Below are 13,233 nucleotides of genomic sequence, written 5' to 3' on the forward strand. Positions count from 1 at the left end.
GGCGCCATTTATGGCCAAGAATTCGTCTTCAGCCACACACACATCACACCCGTTTACAGGGCGGACACATTCATACATCCATTCATTCATCCACAGATCGGAATTTTTGACCTGAATCAGAGAACGATCGATCTCCAATCCAGGGAGCATGGAGGACTTTGAGACTTGGCAGATTTAACGTGCATCAGTCACCACTTACTACACGGGGAGTCTTCGGCCGGCCGGGTTCGAACCCACGAACTCTCGGACGTGGACCCAGCACCCTACCGACCAGGCTATCCTAGCCATACCTAAAATTTGAACGTGAAATATAGTTTTCCATAATGTGGTGGTCCTTTTATCACTGATTCATTTTCCGTTTCCTCAAATGTTTTTCCCCCAGAATGTTTTTCTCCCAGAATAGAAGAGAAGTATCAACCCCAAGTAACTCATACTTCAGTAGTATCGATATTTTTTCAATGCAACTAGTTACAAATGAGTAAATCTGAACGTTATGACAAACGTAATCAAGCCCGCCTAAATCACACCTTTTTCATTCTTTTTCAGAGAGGTTTCCTTTCTCATTTGCCGGTCTACTAGCAAAAAAAAAGAGAATAAAAAAGAGAATAATAAATAAATAAAGTGAAATTCAATTTACGACATCCTGACCCTCATTATGGTATGACAACAATGGGGGAAAAGCTGATTTTATGGCTAATTTCGAGAAGTTTAAAGGAAGGAAACTAAACTGCAAATATATTTGCTTAATCCCTTTCTTAAACTACCATTTCGCAGTATTTCTTTTCTTTATGTGCGTTCGAGGCTGCATTTATTGCGAGTGGTTGCCAAACTTGAAAGAATACCGCTCACTAATCAGTAAGCAGCTGTAGTTGTTAGTGTCGTGTTTACTTCCGTTAACTTCTCTCTGTGGAGTAAACTAAAAACAAACGAATAAATTATTAATTCCCAGAGATACCCTGCATATAGAGGTTACCTGGTAGTCAAAATAAATTCTGAATTTCGTGGGAAATACATGGTTTAACATGGATACGCAATATTATGACAACAGTCATAGATATTTGAGGTGGGACCGGTTCCAAAACTGTCATGTTATATTAATCGGTTTGCATAGTTGAAGTCAATTTGAAAACGAAACAAACAAACGCGAATTGTATTCATTCTTATTGTAGAATCATTCTTTAAATATCATGTTCTTATTTTAAAATATCATTTGTTTCCTTAATAAAAATGGAATTGCACGGTTTAATTCACTTAACTGTTATAACTTTTAAGACTGTATCATGCAAACAAATGAAATACATTTTTTTTCCAGTTGTTGTTAGTTATTTCTCAGCTTGGTAAAAGTTCTTATCCATTGCCTGGATATCAGATGAAGCTTAGCGAAAAATCTTTAAATGCTGCATATTAAATTATTGAAAATATAAAAAGTACTTTTTAGTAAAGATATCAAAGTTAACAGTAGTAAATCAACATTCTATAAAGAATGAGTTCATTTAAAAATTCCAAAGGCGTCAACTGCTTCGAACTTCTTAAAAATATATACTTTCTGGACTTTCGTCCTTGGAAATAGCGTTTAAAAACAAACGGTTTCTTTCTTGTTTTAAAATTTGTTTCTTATTTTTTGCAATCATGAGTATATATAGATTGTATGTAATCAAACAATTACACATGGATGGGAATTTTTAACACTTAAAGGTTTGTAATGTAAGATCTTCTGAAAATTAAATGGTTTATGGTTGACTTTTATGTTACTTGTTTATATAAGAAGTCAGAGAGCTAGAGGTAGTGAGTTCAATCCTAGTGGCCGAAAAAAAAGAAAGAGTTTAGAAGGTTCGTAGAATGGAGTACCAGCTCAAGCACTGTCCACGCTGTCTGACCTGGATCAAAAATACGGGGCATTCCTAACATGGCCGTTAAAAGATGGACCCCTAAAAATAGGGCTAGGTGCTCTGTCGTGCTTGGGTGATGTTGATGTTTAGGTAAAAGTATTTAAATTTTCTACCTTTTCATAAATTCAAGATGGCAAGTTATGCTCATTTTCGTATCGAGCTTAAATAACAAATTTTAATGCAAATTCCACTTTTCCCAGAGTTATTTTAAATAAATAAATAAATAAATAAATAAATAAATAGATAGATAGATAATAAATAGATCAATCAATCAATCAATCAATAAACAAATCAATCACTGAAACTGGTTTATTGTTCACCGTTACTGGTTCACCGCATTTTCTACGATCAATGCCATATTTTTTCCTATAAAAAAATTTCTGCAATCAATTTTTACGAAACAAATGATGCCTTGTTTTAGAAGCTGAAACATACTTGGGTAATTGAAAATTGGGAGATATGAGAAATTGGAAGATCTTCTAAATGATATATTTTTCTTCTCTTTTTTTTTTGTATCTTGCATATGGAAAATAAGGAAAATAAAAAAGCTATGGTTTAAGTGCTTTACACTTGAATCAATGCGATGATTTTAAACTCTATGTATAATCTTGTCGTGAAGCATTATCTGGGCTTGAGAACAGACAAATAACTTAAATATTTTAAAAAATATGAAACTTTTTTAAAAATCGCTAATTTGGCAATATTTTTAAGCCTAGATGAAAATTATCAAAATCACTGCCATATTCTCTTTTTTTGCAAATTTTTATATGCCCAGGTAATGCAACATTGGAGTAATTTTTTAAATATTACAAAATTAAACCACAAACTCTTTTGATTTTCACAAAACTGGCTTTTCTCCATGTTGACATTTTGCGCCATTTTCAAAATAAGCCGATTCAGTGCTGACTTGGCTACACTTGACCTTACACTCATGACTCATGAGTAGAGCCCGGATTTTGATGACCTAAAAAATCTCAATTAATGCCCTTAAAAAGTGCAAAAAATGCCCTTATGAACTGCAAAAAATGCCCTTAAAAGTGCAAAAAATGCCCTTAAAATGCGAAAATTGCGCTAAAAATGCCTTATGACATGACTTAAATAGAAGTAAAAATATTGAACTAAAACAATGTTTTACTCTTTAAAATTATTATGAGTCGTTTCAAAAAATATAAAGCAATGCAATACTTGTTCTACGTTCATTAAAGTTTGAAAAATATGTTTTATATCCTAAAAAAAAAAAAAAAAAAAAAAGGAAAATATATTGACTCCAAAACATTTTCATTTTGTATAGAAACTTAAATGAATATAACAACTTCCATCTCATAATATTACTAAATATCAGAATTACAGTGGATTATTAATTTTTTTTTTAATATTTTGAAATGTAAACGAGCGTCTCTTGTCTGAAAGCAAATTTTTATACCAGGAGAAGCTTCTTTCAACGTCTACTGATGTTATTGGTGCGTACTTGAAAAGGACGGTCACACTTACTGACAATTCTTCTTCAATTTGAAAAGATGTTGCTTCACCTGTTAATATCCTAGAAATTTTCTTCATTGTTTGGAAGCCAGTGTAATAATAAAAAATTATAAAAAATAATAAAAATTAGAAAAATTTAACAAAAAATTTAAAAAATGCTTTAAAATGCAAAATACACCCCAAAATTTTAAAGAAAATGCCCTGTAAATCTCAAAAAATGCTCTAAAGGACAAAAAATGTCCAAAAATGCAAATGTCATCAAAATCCGGGCCTTACTCATGAGTAACAGTTGCAAACTCACAGCAGTTATATAAATAGCATACCATTCACATAAAAGCATTATTTCATATTTCGATGGAGCCTTCGAAAGAACAGCCTTAAAAGTTCATTCCAAATATATAAAAAAAAGTGATTTTGTAAAATCTAAATTTCATTATTATTTTTTTAGCTGCAGAAATTCGGGATTTATCGTTTGTTCATTAGGAAATTTCACCTTCATTTGAATCAGGAAAAGAGAAGAAAAAAATACTAAGTTAGGAAATTGGTTGACTAGGTGTTGGATAATGTACATATAAAAGAAATAAATCACTACATTTCCTTCTCAGGTGTTACTTCCTTTTCAGCACCCCCAGCAAAGCAGCCATAATAAAAAACAACAAGCATGATCAGAGCGTTTTTTCTTGGAAGTGAAACTCAGCATCCCACCCAAGTGAAACTCCTAAACAAAAGAAGCTGAAAACAAAGAAGTGTTTGAGGGATTCAGTTAATGGAATTTTTCGCACCAGCCTTTTAAGAAGAAAAAAGAAAACACGTGAAATGCCTCAATTTGCCACCTATGGAGAAAGTAAAGAATTTGAATAAATTTCGGTGTGTGGTCGATAAAACAAAAGATAATTTTATACCTACCCCCGATTCACGCCGGAAGGAACATTTCACGTAATTGGTACTTAAAACTGATTCAGAACAATTTTCGTTTTTAGAAACTAAGAACGTTATCCACTTTCTTTATTGAAATAATTCCATTCAGTTTAAGAATTTTTTTTTCTAACACTCTTCTTTTAAAATAAGATTTTTTTTTCTTTTAATAACTACTAGTGCGGATTTTCCTTTCTTTGGGAATTACAGGATTTAAAAAAAAAGTAAATAAAAATGAAATAACTTTTTAAAATTTTTTTTTCGTTTATAGTAGAATATTGCGATTATATTGTCTTGAAAAAACGTATTAAGCAATATATCACGGTATTATCTAAGTTTAATTTAATTTAGGTTAACATACTATTTTTATATGTTGAACTATATTTTTGCATTTAAGTAAAAATACACTTCTTATAGAAGATTTCTAGTAACTTTCTCACATTAATTCTAGTCTTCATTAATTCAATATCATTGTATAAGTATTTAATACTTATATTTATTTCTTTAGCAGCAGACTCGCAATTTGGGAAAGTAAACTGAGTGAATTTTTATCTTATTTCATTATAGTTTATTCACAGTTGTTGTAAGTAATTCTGCAGACCTTATGTAAAAATTGAGCAAGTCTAATAGTTTTTATGAAAATAAGTCTTGGTATTCTCAAATTTTTAGAAGCTTAAAGAAATTTTTAAAAAAATTTAAAAATTAAACACTTTTATTTTTTTGAAAACAATTTTAAGCCTATGAAAGTTACTAAAATGTGGCGCAAGAGAAAATTGGGCAAAAGATTTATTTAAAAAAAAAATATTAAAAATGCTTGTTATTTTTTTTTTTTTTTTTTTTTTTTTTTTTTTTTTTTTTTTTTTTTTTTTTTTTTTTTTTTNAATTTTTTTTTTTTTGCATTTTTATTTATTTGTATATTTTATAAATTGTATGCTTTTAAAGACTGCGAATATGAAATATAATAATATTGAATTTGTCCTTAAGTTTTATTTTTAGTACTATACATGCATTTAAAAGTAAATTTGTAATTATAAGGTGTATCACTTTCTCTTTCAGAATTTCATCATGTTCTACGGAGTAAACGTTGAATGTGGAGTTAATATGTTTTGATTTGTTGAGGACAGCTAAAATGCACGACCCTGATCAGGTGTCATCAGAAGACTCCCACATAAGGAGAACAACATAACATTTATATCCTTTCAGCAAATTCTGGAATTTGATACGAAACGTTTGCGTAAGCAAATATTGCCAATGAAATATTAGTGCCATATTTTTGTCATACTTTGCTGGTTGCAACTTTAACCTGTTTGTGTATAACGTTTTATATCTAACAAGGAAATATAGTTTTTGTGCCACGAAATATTATTGGTTAGAAGATATATATACATATGTCTATTGTGAGATTTTTCCTTTTTCCTCGTACTGAAGAAACTTGGTAAACATACAAGAAATGAATGCACATTCATTCTTCATAGTAGAATGGAGAGATATTATGAGAATGATATTATTTTATTCTTCATGCTTGATATATTGTAGCGGACATAATTCCATGTTTTTTTGCAATTGTGTGGAAAAATACAACTTCCTTGAGTTTGAAAACACAGCAACAACATACACTATTCATTTTAAGTTTCTTCCAATACTTGCAAGCAGTTTCTTCCAATTCTTTACAAGTTTCTTCCGTTACAAGTTCTGTATTCGTTACAAGTTTCTTCCAATACTTTTGTATCGAGACCAAACTTTAAGCACTTAGAATTATTTGATTCGCATGGCTACACATTTTTATAAAATTGTGTTTTTTTTTTCTTTGTTAAACAGCGAAATTTCAGATACTTGTATTTTTGTATTCTAATTTTTAAAAAATTCAAACTTTGTTTTTAGAGAATTTTATGCGATGCAATAAAATTTTTGAACTATAATACTGGAGTTTTACTTTTATGAAAAATATTATGAACTATGCAATTTTAATTTTAAAATAATAAAACACAAATGAGGTGTAAAAGGGATTGATTTAAAGAGGATTTCTTAGTTTTTTTAATGATAATATGCATGTAAAAATAATTTAAATGAACAATGTATTGAAAAAAAAAACAATATTATAAAAATAACTATCTATATTATATAAAACGCTAAACGTATGCATCAATAAAACCGATGATATTTCTTTTCCCGCGTTGGCAACAGTTTTCATTTTCAATTGATAGGCTTCGGGCGCGCAAGAGCACGTAGTGAGCATCATATGTCTAATCGGGTGAATTCTCACCGAATTATCAAAAAAATTCTCACAAAATTATCTTCATCGAAGCCGATGCTTTACATCCGGCGTTCAGTACTATTCCATATTGTTTTACAACACATGGTTTTAGCCCTCTGTTGGGAAAGACTTTAAAACAAAACTTACAAAAGTTACTTTTCTCAACAACTGAAATTTAGAATAGCGTGATTAAGAAAAATATGTGAACTGTTTGCAATTTCAAATTAATATTGAAATGCACAGGTTTAGAGTTTTCGGAACTTCAGTGTTCACAAGAGTATACAAAAGCTAGACATTAAGAACGTGTCCAATGAGCGAGCATCCGAAGCAATCCGAAATGAACTGCCAAAGCAGTTACCGGGAGTTGGCGAGAGCCAGCGAGCAGGGGTCGAAGCCTCCTAGTTAATGTATATTGCTTATTCTCAATAGGAAGCATTTCACTTTTATGAATAAGTCCTTTTATTTATTTCTGACTGAAAAATCTATGAAATGTCTGTTAAAATAGACAATGAATAGTTTGATAAAGAAAAAATCAGTTCTAAGTTTTTTTAAATTATTAAATTATTGACTAAATCGTATGTTAATATCTATTATCATATTTTTTGTAAAAGGAGAGATGGAAAAAAATTTGATGGATGCGATTAAATATCAACTTAAATATACTTATTTAACTTATATATATATATATATAAAAAAACATCAATGTTTTGTTTTGAATTTTAAATTTAAATATTTTATCTTAAATTATGCTTTTACTAATAGTAACGTCCGATGTCCGTATCAAATTGTAAATAACGTAACCCGAAAAGAAAAAAGAAAATTATAGTAATTTCTGAAAAGAAAACAATGCTTACCTCACTTTTTTCTTTCTTTCGTGATATCGGAGGAAGAAAAGAAGTTGAACGAGTGTATGATTCATTATATAAATCAATAATAATGGAGTAACGATAATTATTTATAGAATATGTATTAGAGAAGTCTTCTTTGTCTTTCCTCTTTTTAATTTTCTTTTCGTCGCTGAAAAAGCTGCATATGATACTGATGCCAAATTGGCGAGAAAATCTCGTTAAGTACACCACTGTTAATCGCTAAATTCAAAAGAAAAGAAGAAAAAAACGTTTAAATAAATTAGTCACAAGCAAGTATGAAAATTATTAAGGGTATTTAATTCTTATAGATGTCTGTGCTATTTACATCATTAAGAGACTCAAAAGCTAGAGTTATTTTTGCTTAAAATTATTTGGTTTAAATTTTGGTGACATGAAAATAGATATGTAAGATAGATATTTTTCAATTTATATAGAATGATTAAAATGCTAATTTTTGTAAAAATGCTGAATCATCAAACTACTTATTTATACAATCATTTATTAACAATTTCTATAAAATGAATAACCCGAATCGTCGAACGAATAAATAAAACCATATTTTTTCATAAAATGTTGAATTGTCGAATTTCTTAAGAAATCGTCGAGTTGAATCGTCAAATTTTTCATGCCATTTTTTCAAATTTTTATAATAATTAAATCTTTGCATTTTTATTGAATACTACCTGAATAACAGTTTTTCGTAAGGGGTGTATAAAATTAAGAAAGTAGTCTATAAGCATTACGTACTGAGCAACATTACGTAATCATGTATGAAACTAAAAGGCATATGTCGACACACTTAGCAAAGCTAAGAATATTTAAATAATTTTTTTAATTTATTATCATGTGTTGGATTTCCCGGTGGCTTTACGTTACTAAATTAATTGCGTTTCATGTAGTTCGTCCCACCAAAATTAAGATCAACAGTTCTTAGCATCACTTTGCATGATTCTATTGCTGGCCTCTATCAAGTAATATTCCCTTCGAGGGGCCGTAAGACACTAATTTCCCCAGTAACGGTATTAAAACGGCTCAGTATTAGTTTATAATTATTATTTTTTAATAATGACCTAATATCTTACTATATATAAAATTCTAATGATGGTGTCGCAGTTTTCCATTGTTGTCAGTACATTTTTATTGGCCAGAAAATCACGTGGTGTGATCCAGTTTTTCCTCATTCGTCTCCTTATTGTTTTGGTTGTAGTCAGCATAAAATTAATAAAAGTCATGCTCTTCTTTAAATATTTTTGAATCCCTAACTTAAAGTTATTTTCCTGTACTGCTATTATTACGCTTTTAATTCAAGAGTTTAAAACTAAGAGAATTGATGTTTTCTTATTAGTATTATAATGTAAATCTGCCTTAAATTTTAAGATAAAGTTATTTAGAAAGGTGGTCTAACAATTATTATTTTTGAGCAAATAACATTAATATACTGTTATAAATTACAGTTAAAGAGATCTGTTAAATGATTTAGAACTTAACGATCAGCTACATGCACAATGAGATGCAGGCAACAACAAAAAAGTTGTTAATCTATCCTTCCGTTTGGTAAGCGAAAATATTAAATTAAGTATGTGAACTCATCAAATTTGTTTCAACAATATAACGTTATAACAATATAAATGTTATTTTAAAAAAATGATTACTTAGAAAAATCACTTCTTTTTACCAATAGATCTAAATATCTAATATATATAATTCTCTTACGTGGCTCCCAAATTTTGGCTGTATTTCTTTTCCGCCGGTGGCAACGTTTGCTTTGTTTTGCTTACGCTACTATTTCTGTTACACGGCGAATCGACCCATGATTGCCGCTAAAAATGTCACATGCCAAATCTATCTGAGGTGACTCAACATATAGCGCTTTTAAAAACGGAAACTGAAATAACCAGAGAGCATCAGCTGCGGCAATCTCATACTATTAAGCTAGGCAGAAGTGAGTAGTCTTTGTCGATAGATCTCTATTTTAGTATTTTGTCGAAAGCGCTTTTTTTCACGAATTTACTAGTCTATTTTTGATTTATATCACGAATTTATTTGTTTTATTATTGTTATTAGTTATTCATTGAAAAATGAGTCTCAGTCGTGCTGTTACGCTTTAAGATTTTATACTATGGCACATTTCTAATAGGTTTAACGAATTACATGTCATTTATTTGAGTTCAAATTTATTTTAATGACTTAGTATTTACTAGAAAGATGTAATTTTTCTTTTAAAAAAAAGTTGTTATATGGATTTGAATTCTTAGTATTTTGTGCATTTGAAATGTACCTAAGTTAGAAGCGAGCGAAGCGAGCTTGGTTTGCGAGACAAACCATATAAGATTGCGTAGAAATTTTCGGGGGTTGGCGAGCGTTAGCGAGCAGGGGGCGCAGCCCACTAGTATTAATATAATACTTTTATCATTGGTAGCAAACTGAAGTCAAAATTTTAAAAATAAATAGATTTGTGATAATAAGACATTAATAAGGATTGTAGAGCGTGACCTGAGGTGAAAAAAACTCTTTCAATTCAATTTCTTTAAAATATTAATAATTTATCTTTGCTACCATTTAAAAAAAAAAATAAATTTAAAAATAAAATAAAAAAATAAAACATTTTCTTAAATGACAGAAAATCCTTTGATGATTTCTTATTAAAGGTGCATCAATTACCATAATACCGCAAGTGCTTATTATCAAAATTAATAAAGCGTCACCTGCGCTTGGCGATTTTCTACTGTTCACCTAAATATTTCTTCAATATCTTTTCTTCATTAAAATAAATAGATTATTTTTTCTATTTGAATTAATACATATTGCCAATATTAATTAAGCATTGGTGTTAATAAAAACATTGCGATTTTTTATAGTCTCCCAAAACGAATAAGGCGGTTTTTTATGTTTCTCCTAGACGAGTTACCTCAACTTTCCTATAAATATTGCCTTTCAGTATGTAACTAATTTCTTCTTAATTTTAATTACCGTTGATTTTAAATTAGTTACTTTTGGAACACGTTTAAAAATAATTACTATCCAGAGTTAGATTTTTGAAGTCAAAAACTGGCTTTTGATACGAATCTGCTTACATGATCTTTTGAGGGAACTAATCCGCATTTGCCTTACATGGAGAGGAAAACCACGAAAACCTCTCATGGCTAGCCCTACGGCAAGGGCACTCTAACCCATGATCCGTCTACCACCGACGAAATTTTACGTCAGCACTGTTGTCAGGGCGAGCAGGATGCGGAATTTGTATCAACCAGCCATCGCTGGGATTCGAACTCAGTTCACGGCATTGGAGGGCGAACTCTCTATCCCCTGAGCCACCACAGCTCTAAATGAAGTATCAAGTTATGCTTGCGTTCGTTGTGCTTCATGGATGCGCTATTGGCTATGTCTTGCTTTAAATTTTCATAGCCTGACTGGGTAGGGTCCCACCGGCTGAAGACTCCCCGTGTGGTAAATGGTGACTGGTGATCGTGAAATCTGCCGGGCCACAAAGTCCTCCTAGTTCCCATAACAAATCAATGCGTCTGGGGATACTAAATTGGAGATTGATCGCTCTCTGGTTCATGTCAAAACTACAATCTGAGGATGAATAAATGGGTGTATGAATTGGTGCGCTTGTAAAACGGGCTGGGACGTGTGTGTGGCTGAAGTCGTATTCTTAGCAATAGATGGTGCCGCTGAAGAACAAGAAACGCACCCTCCACCTTAAATTCATGGCATTCTGGTTTCACCTAGCAGGCTTGCTGTTATTTTTTAAGTGGTATTAGAAACAGCAACAACATTTTCTTAGCTAACGAGCTCCAAACTCGAACAGACTTCCTTCTCAGACTTCGAGCTCCAAACTCGAACAGAACGAACAGACTTCCTTCAGATTATTTTTTGAAGATCCTGTCGTCACATAAACTAACGCTTTTCAGCTAATACTTTGCTATATTTAAGGCTATTTTTTAAAAGCTCTAACGTCACTGGAAATGAAACTTCTTAGCAAATAATAGACTATATTTTAAAGCGAATTTTTTTAAGACTTTATAGTCACGGGATGTACAAGTTACTCATCCCTTCCAAAGCCCAAATAATTCTTTACCGCAATGCAATGAAATATATATGGATTAAAAATATATTTCTACGAGATTAAGGCTATTTAAGCTTATGATTACATGATTGAAAATTAAATTATTATACTCCTAAAGCTATCATATTTCTTAGTTTTTTCTTTCTGTAATTAATTTTTGAGCAAAACATGGATTAATGTTTTAAAACTTAATTCTGGTAATGGAAAAAAGATAGTTTACGAAGTATTCTAAAAGGAATGCCAAATGAGAGATAAGTTAGCCAACATAGTAAGCAAGTGCTGATAGAATTGAAACGTCACATTCAGAAGAGAGAGAGGAGAATGAAAAATATCTTCCTCTTAAAACATCAGTAGAGAGAGAGACCCAATGCCACAGGTATCTTAATCCCGACAGGCAAATCTGGCCCGCGGGAATAGTTCGGCACGCGGCTTCAACAACTTGGGTGGTCGTTTATATCACATGCCTCAACCTCCTCCCCTATGATGCAATTCAACTCTTCCTAACTTCTTCAGTGCGTGCCAAGTTGGCAATTTACAAGCATCTTTTACACCATGAGGGATGGTTACCATATTATGAGTATATTTGTAGCAATTAACAAAAATTGAAAACTGGCATTTATAATATGGTTGCTATCTAACTCTTTACGGACGAACTTTTTTACTTTGAGAAGAAACTAATAATAATCTTGCACGGTTTAAAAATATTTTTTTTTTAAAATTTAATACATACTTTTAAGGAAAATTTGGATAATGCATAGTGCGCCTAATGAAAAAATATCACCTAATATAACTTACGTTCTAACGGTCGGATTTACACAAACTAAGTCCCAATCATAAAGGTTCATAATGATGACCTTAATTTATTAGAGCTAACTATTAATTAAGTTACAGAAACAGACATGACAATGTACTTTCTCGGAATAAACATGCATTTTTTCGACCAATTTGAATTTTTGCCCATCAAAAAGTTAAAAGTTTTGTCCCCTTTATGTTAATTTCACTTTCCGCTTATTTCCATAACTCGGGAAATTTGAATGCGAATTAAAAAAAATTCTGACAACATTTGTTAAATTTGCTTATACAAATTTAATGTTATATGAAAAATAAATTTTAACGTTTTTTTTTTCGTATTTTTTATCATTTTATCTAACAAGGTTTAAAAAATGTTAAGTTACAAATTTTTAAACTACGCAATTTCGATAAACAATTTGAGTTAAATCAGATTATCTGTCTGAAAATTAGGTAATGTTTATTCAGAAAAGTTAGTTTTCGTGTATGATTCTGCAATTTAATAAATAGTTTAACAAAAATCGATTAACGTGATTGAGGTCACTCCTTTGAAAAATTTTAATTAGCACTTAGATTCATTTATTAGGACAAAAGTTATTCTGGGTGATATCTTTTTTATTTTATTTTGTATACTGCCAACACATGATATGTATGTGTATTATGATACGTTTTTATGATTTGAAGGCTAACGACAATATTCACACAAAAAGTACTCTTTTTTAAAAAGCGGAGACATTCTGTTAGCTGCTTATTGTAATTTTTTTATTTCATTATACTTAAGAAGCTTTCCATATACTACACATATAAGCAGTTGAAGGGGAATCCTTTTCGTGCTTATCCCATGAAGAAGAGAGAAGGTATAAGCAACGATTAAGAAATATTAATTTGACTACAAACTATAGGAGTTAAAATCCTTGATTGCTTTTTAAAAAAATAAGTCTCCAATACCGTCAATATCAATTATGTAAG

General features: G+C 30.6%; 1 long non-coding RNA gene across 1 annotated transcript in view; it reads left to right on the forward strand.

Annotated features, from left to right (window-relative positions):
- Nucleotides 1-6,202, forward strand: part of LOC139426076 (uncharacterized) — a 112,256-nt gene extending 106,054 nt beyond the window's left edge. The window contains exon 2 of the long non-coding RNA XR_011637356.1: nt 5,340-6,202. This is a non-coding gene — a long non-coding RNA (uncharacterized lncRNA). The remainder of the gene's footprint in view (nt 1-5,339) is intronic.
- The last annotated feature ends 7,031 nt before the right edge of the window (nt 6,203-13,233 follow it).

The sequence above is a fragment of the Parasteatoda tepidariorum genome, chromosome 7 (genome assembly GCF_043381705.1).
Source record: "Parasteatoda tepidariorum isolate YZ-2023 chromosome 7, CAS_Ptep_4.0, whole genome shotgun sequence".
Taxonomy (NCBI): domain Eukaryota; kingdom Metazoa; phylum Arthropoda; class Arachnida; order Araneae; family Theridiidae; genus Parasteatoda; species Parasteatoda tepidariorum.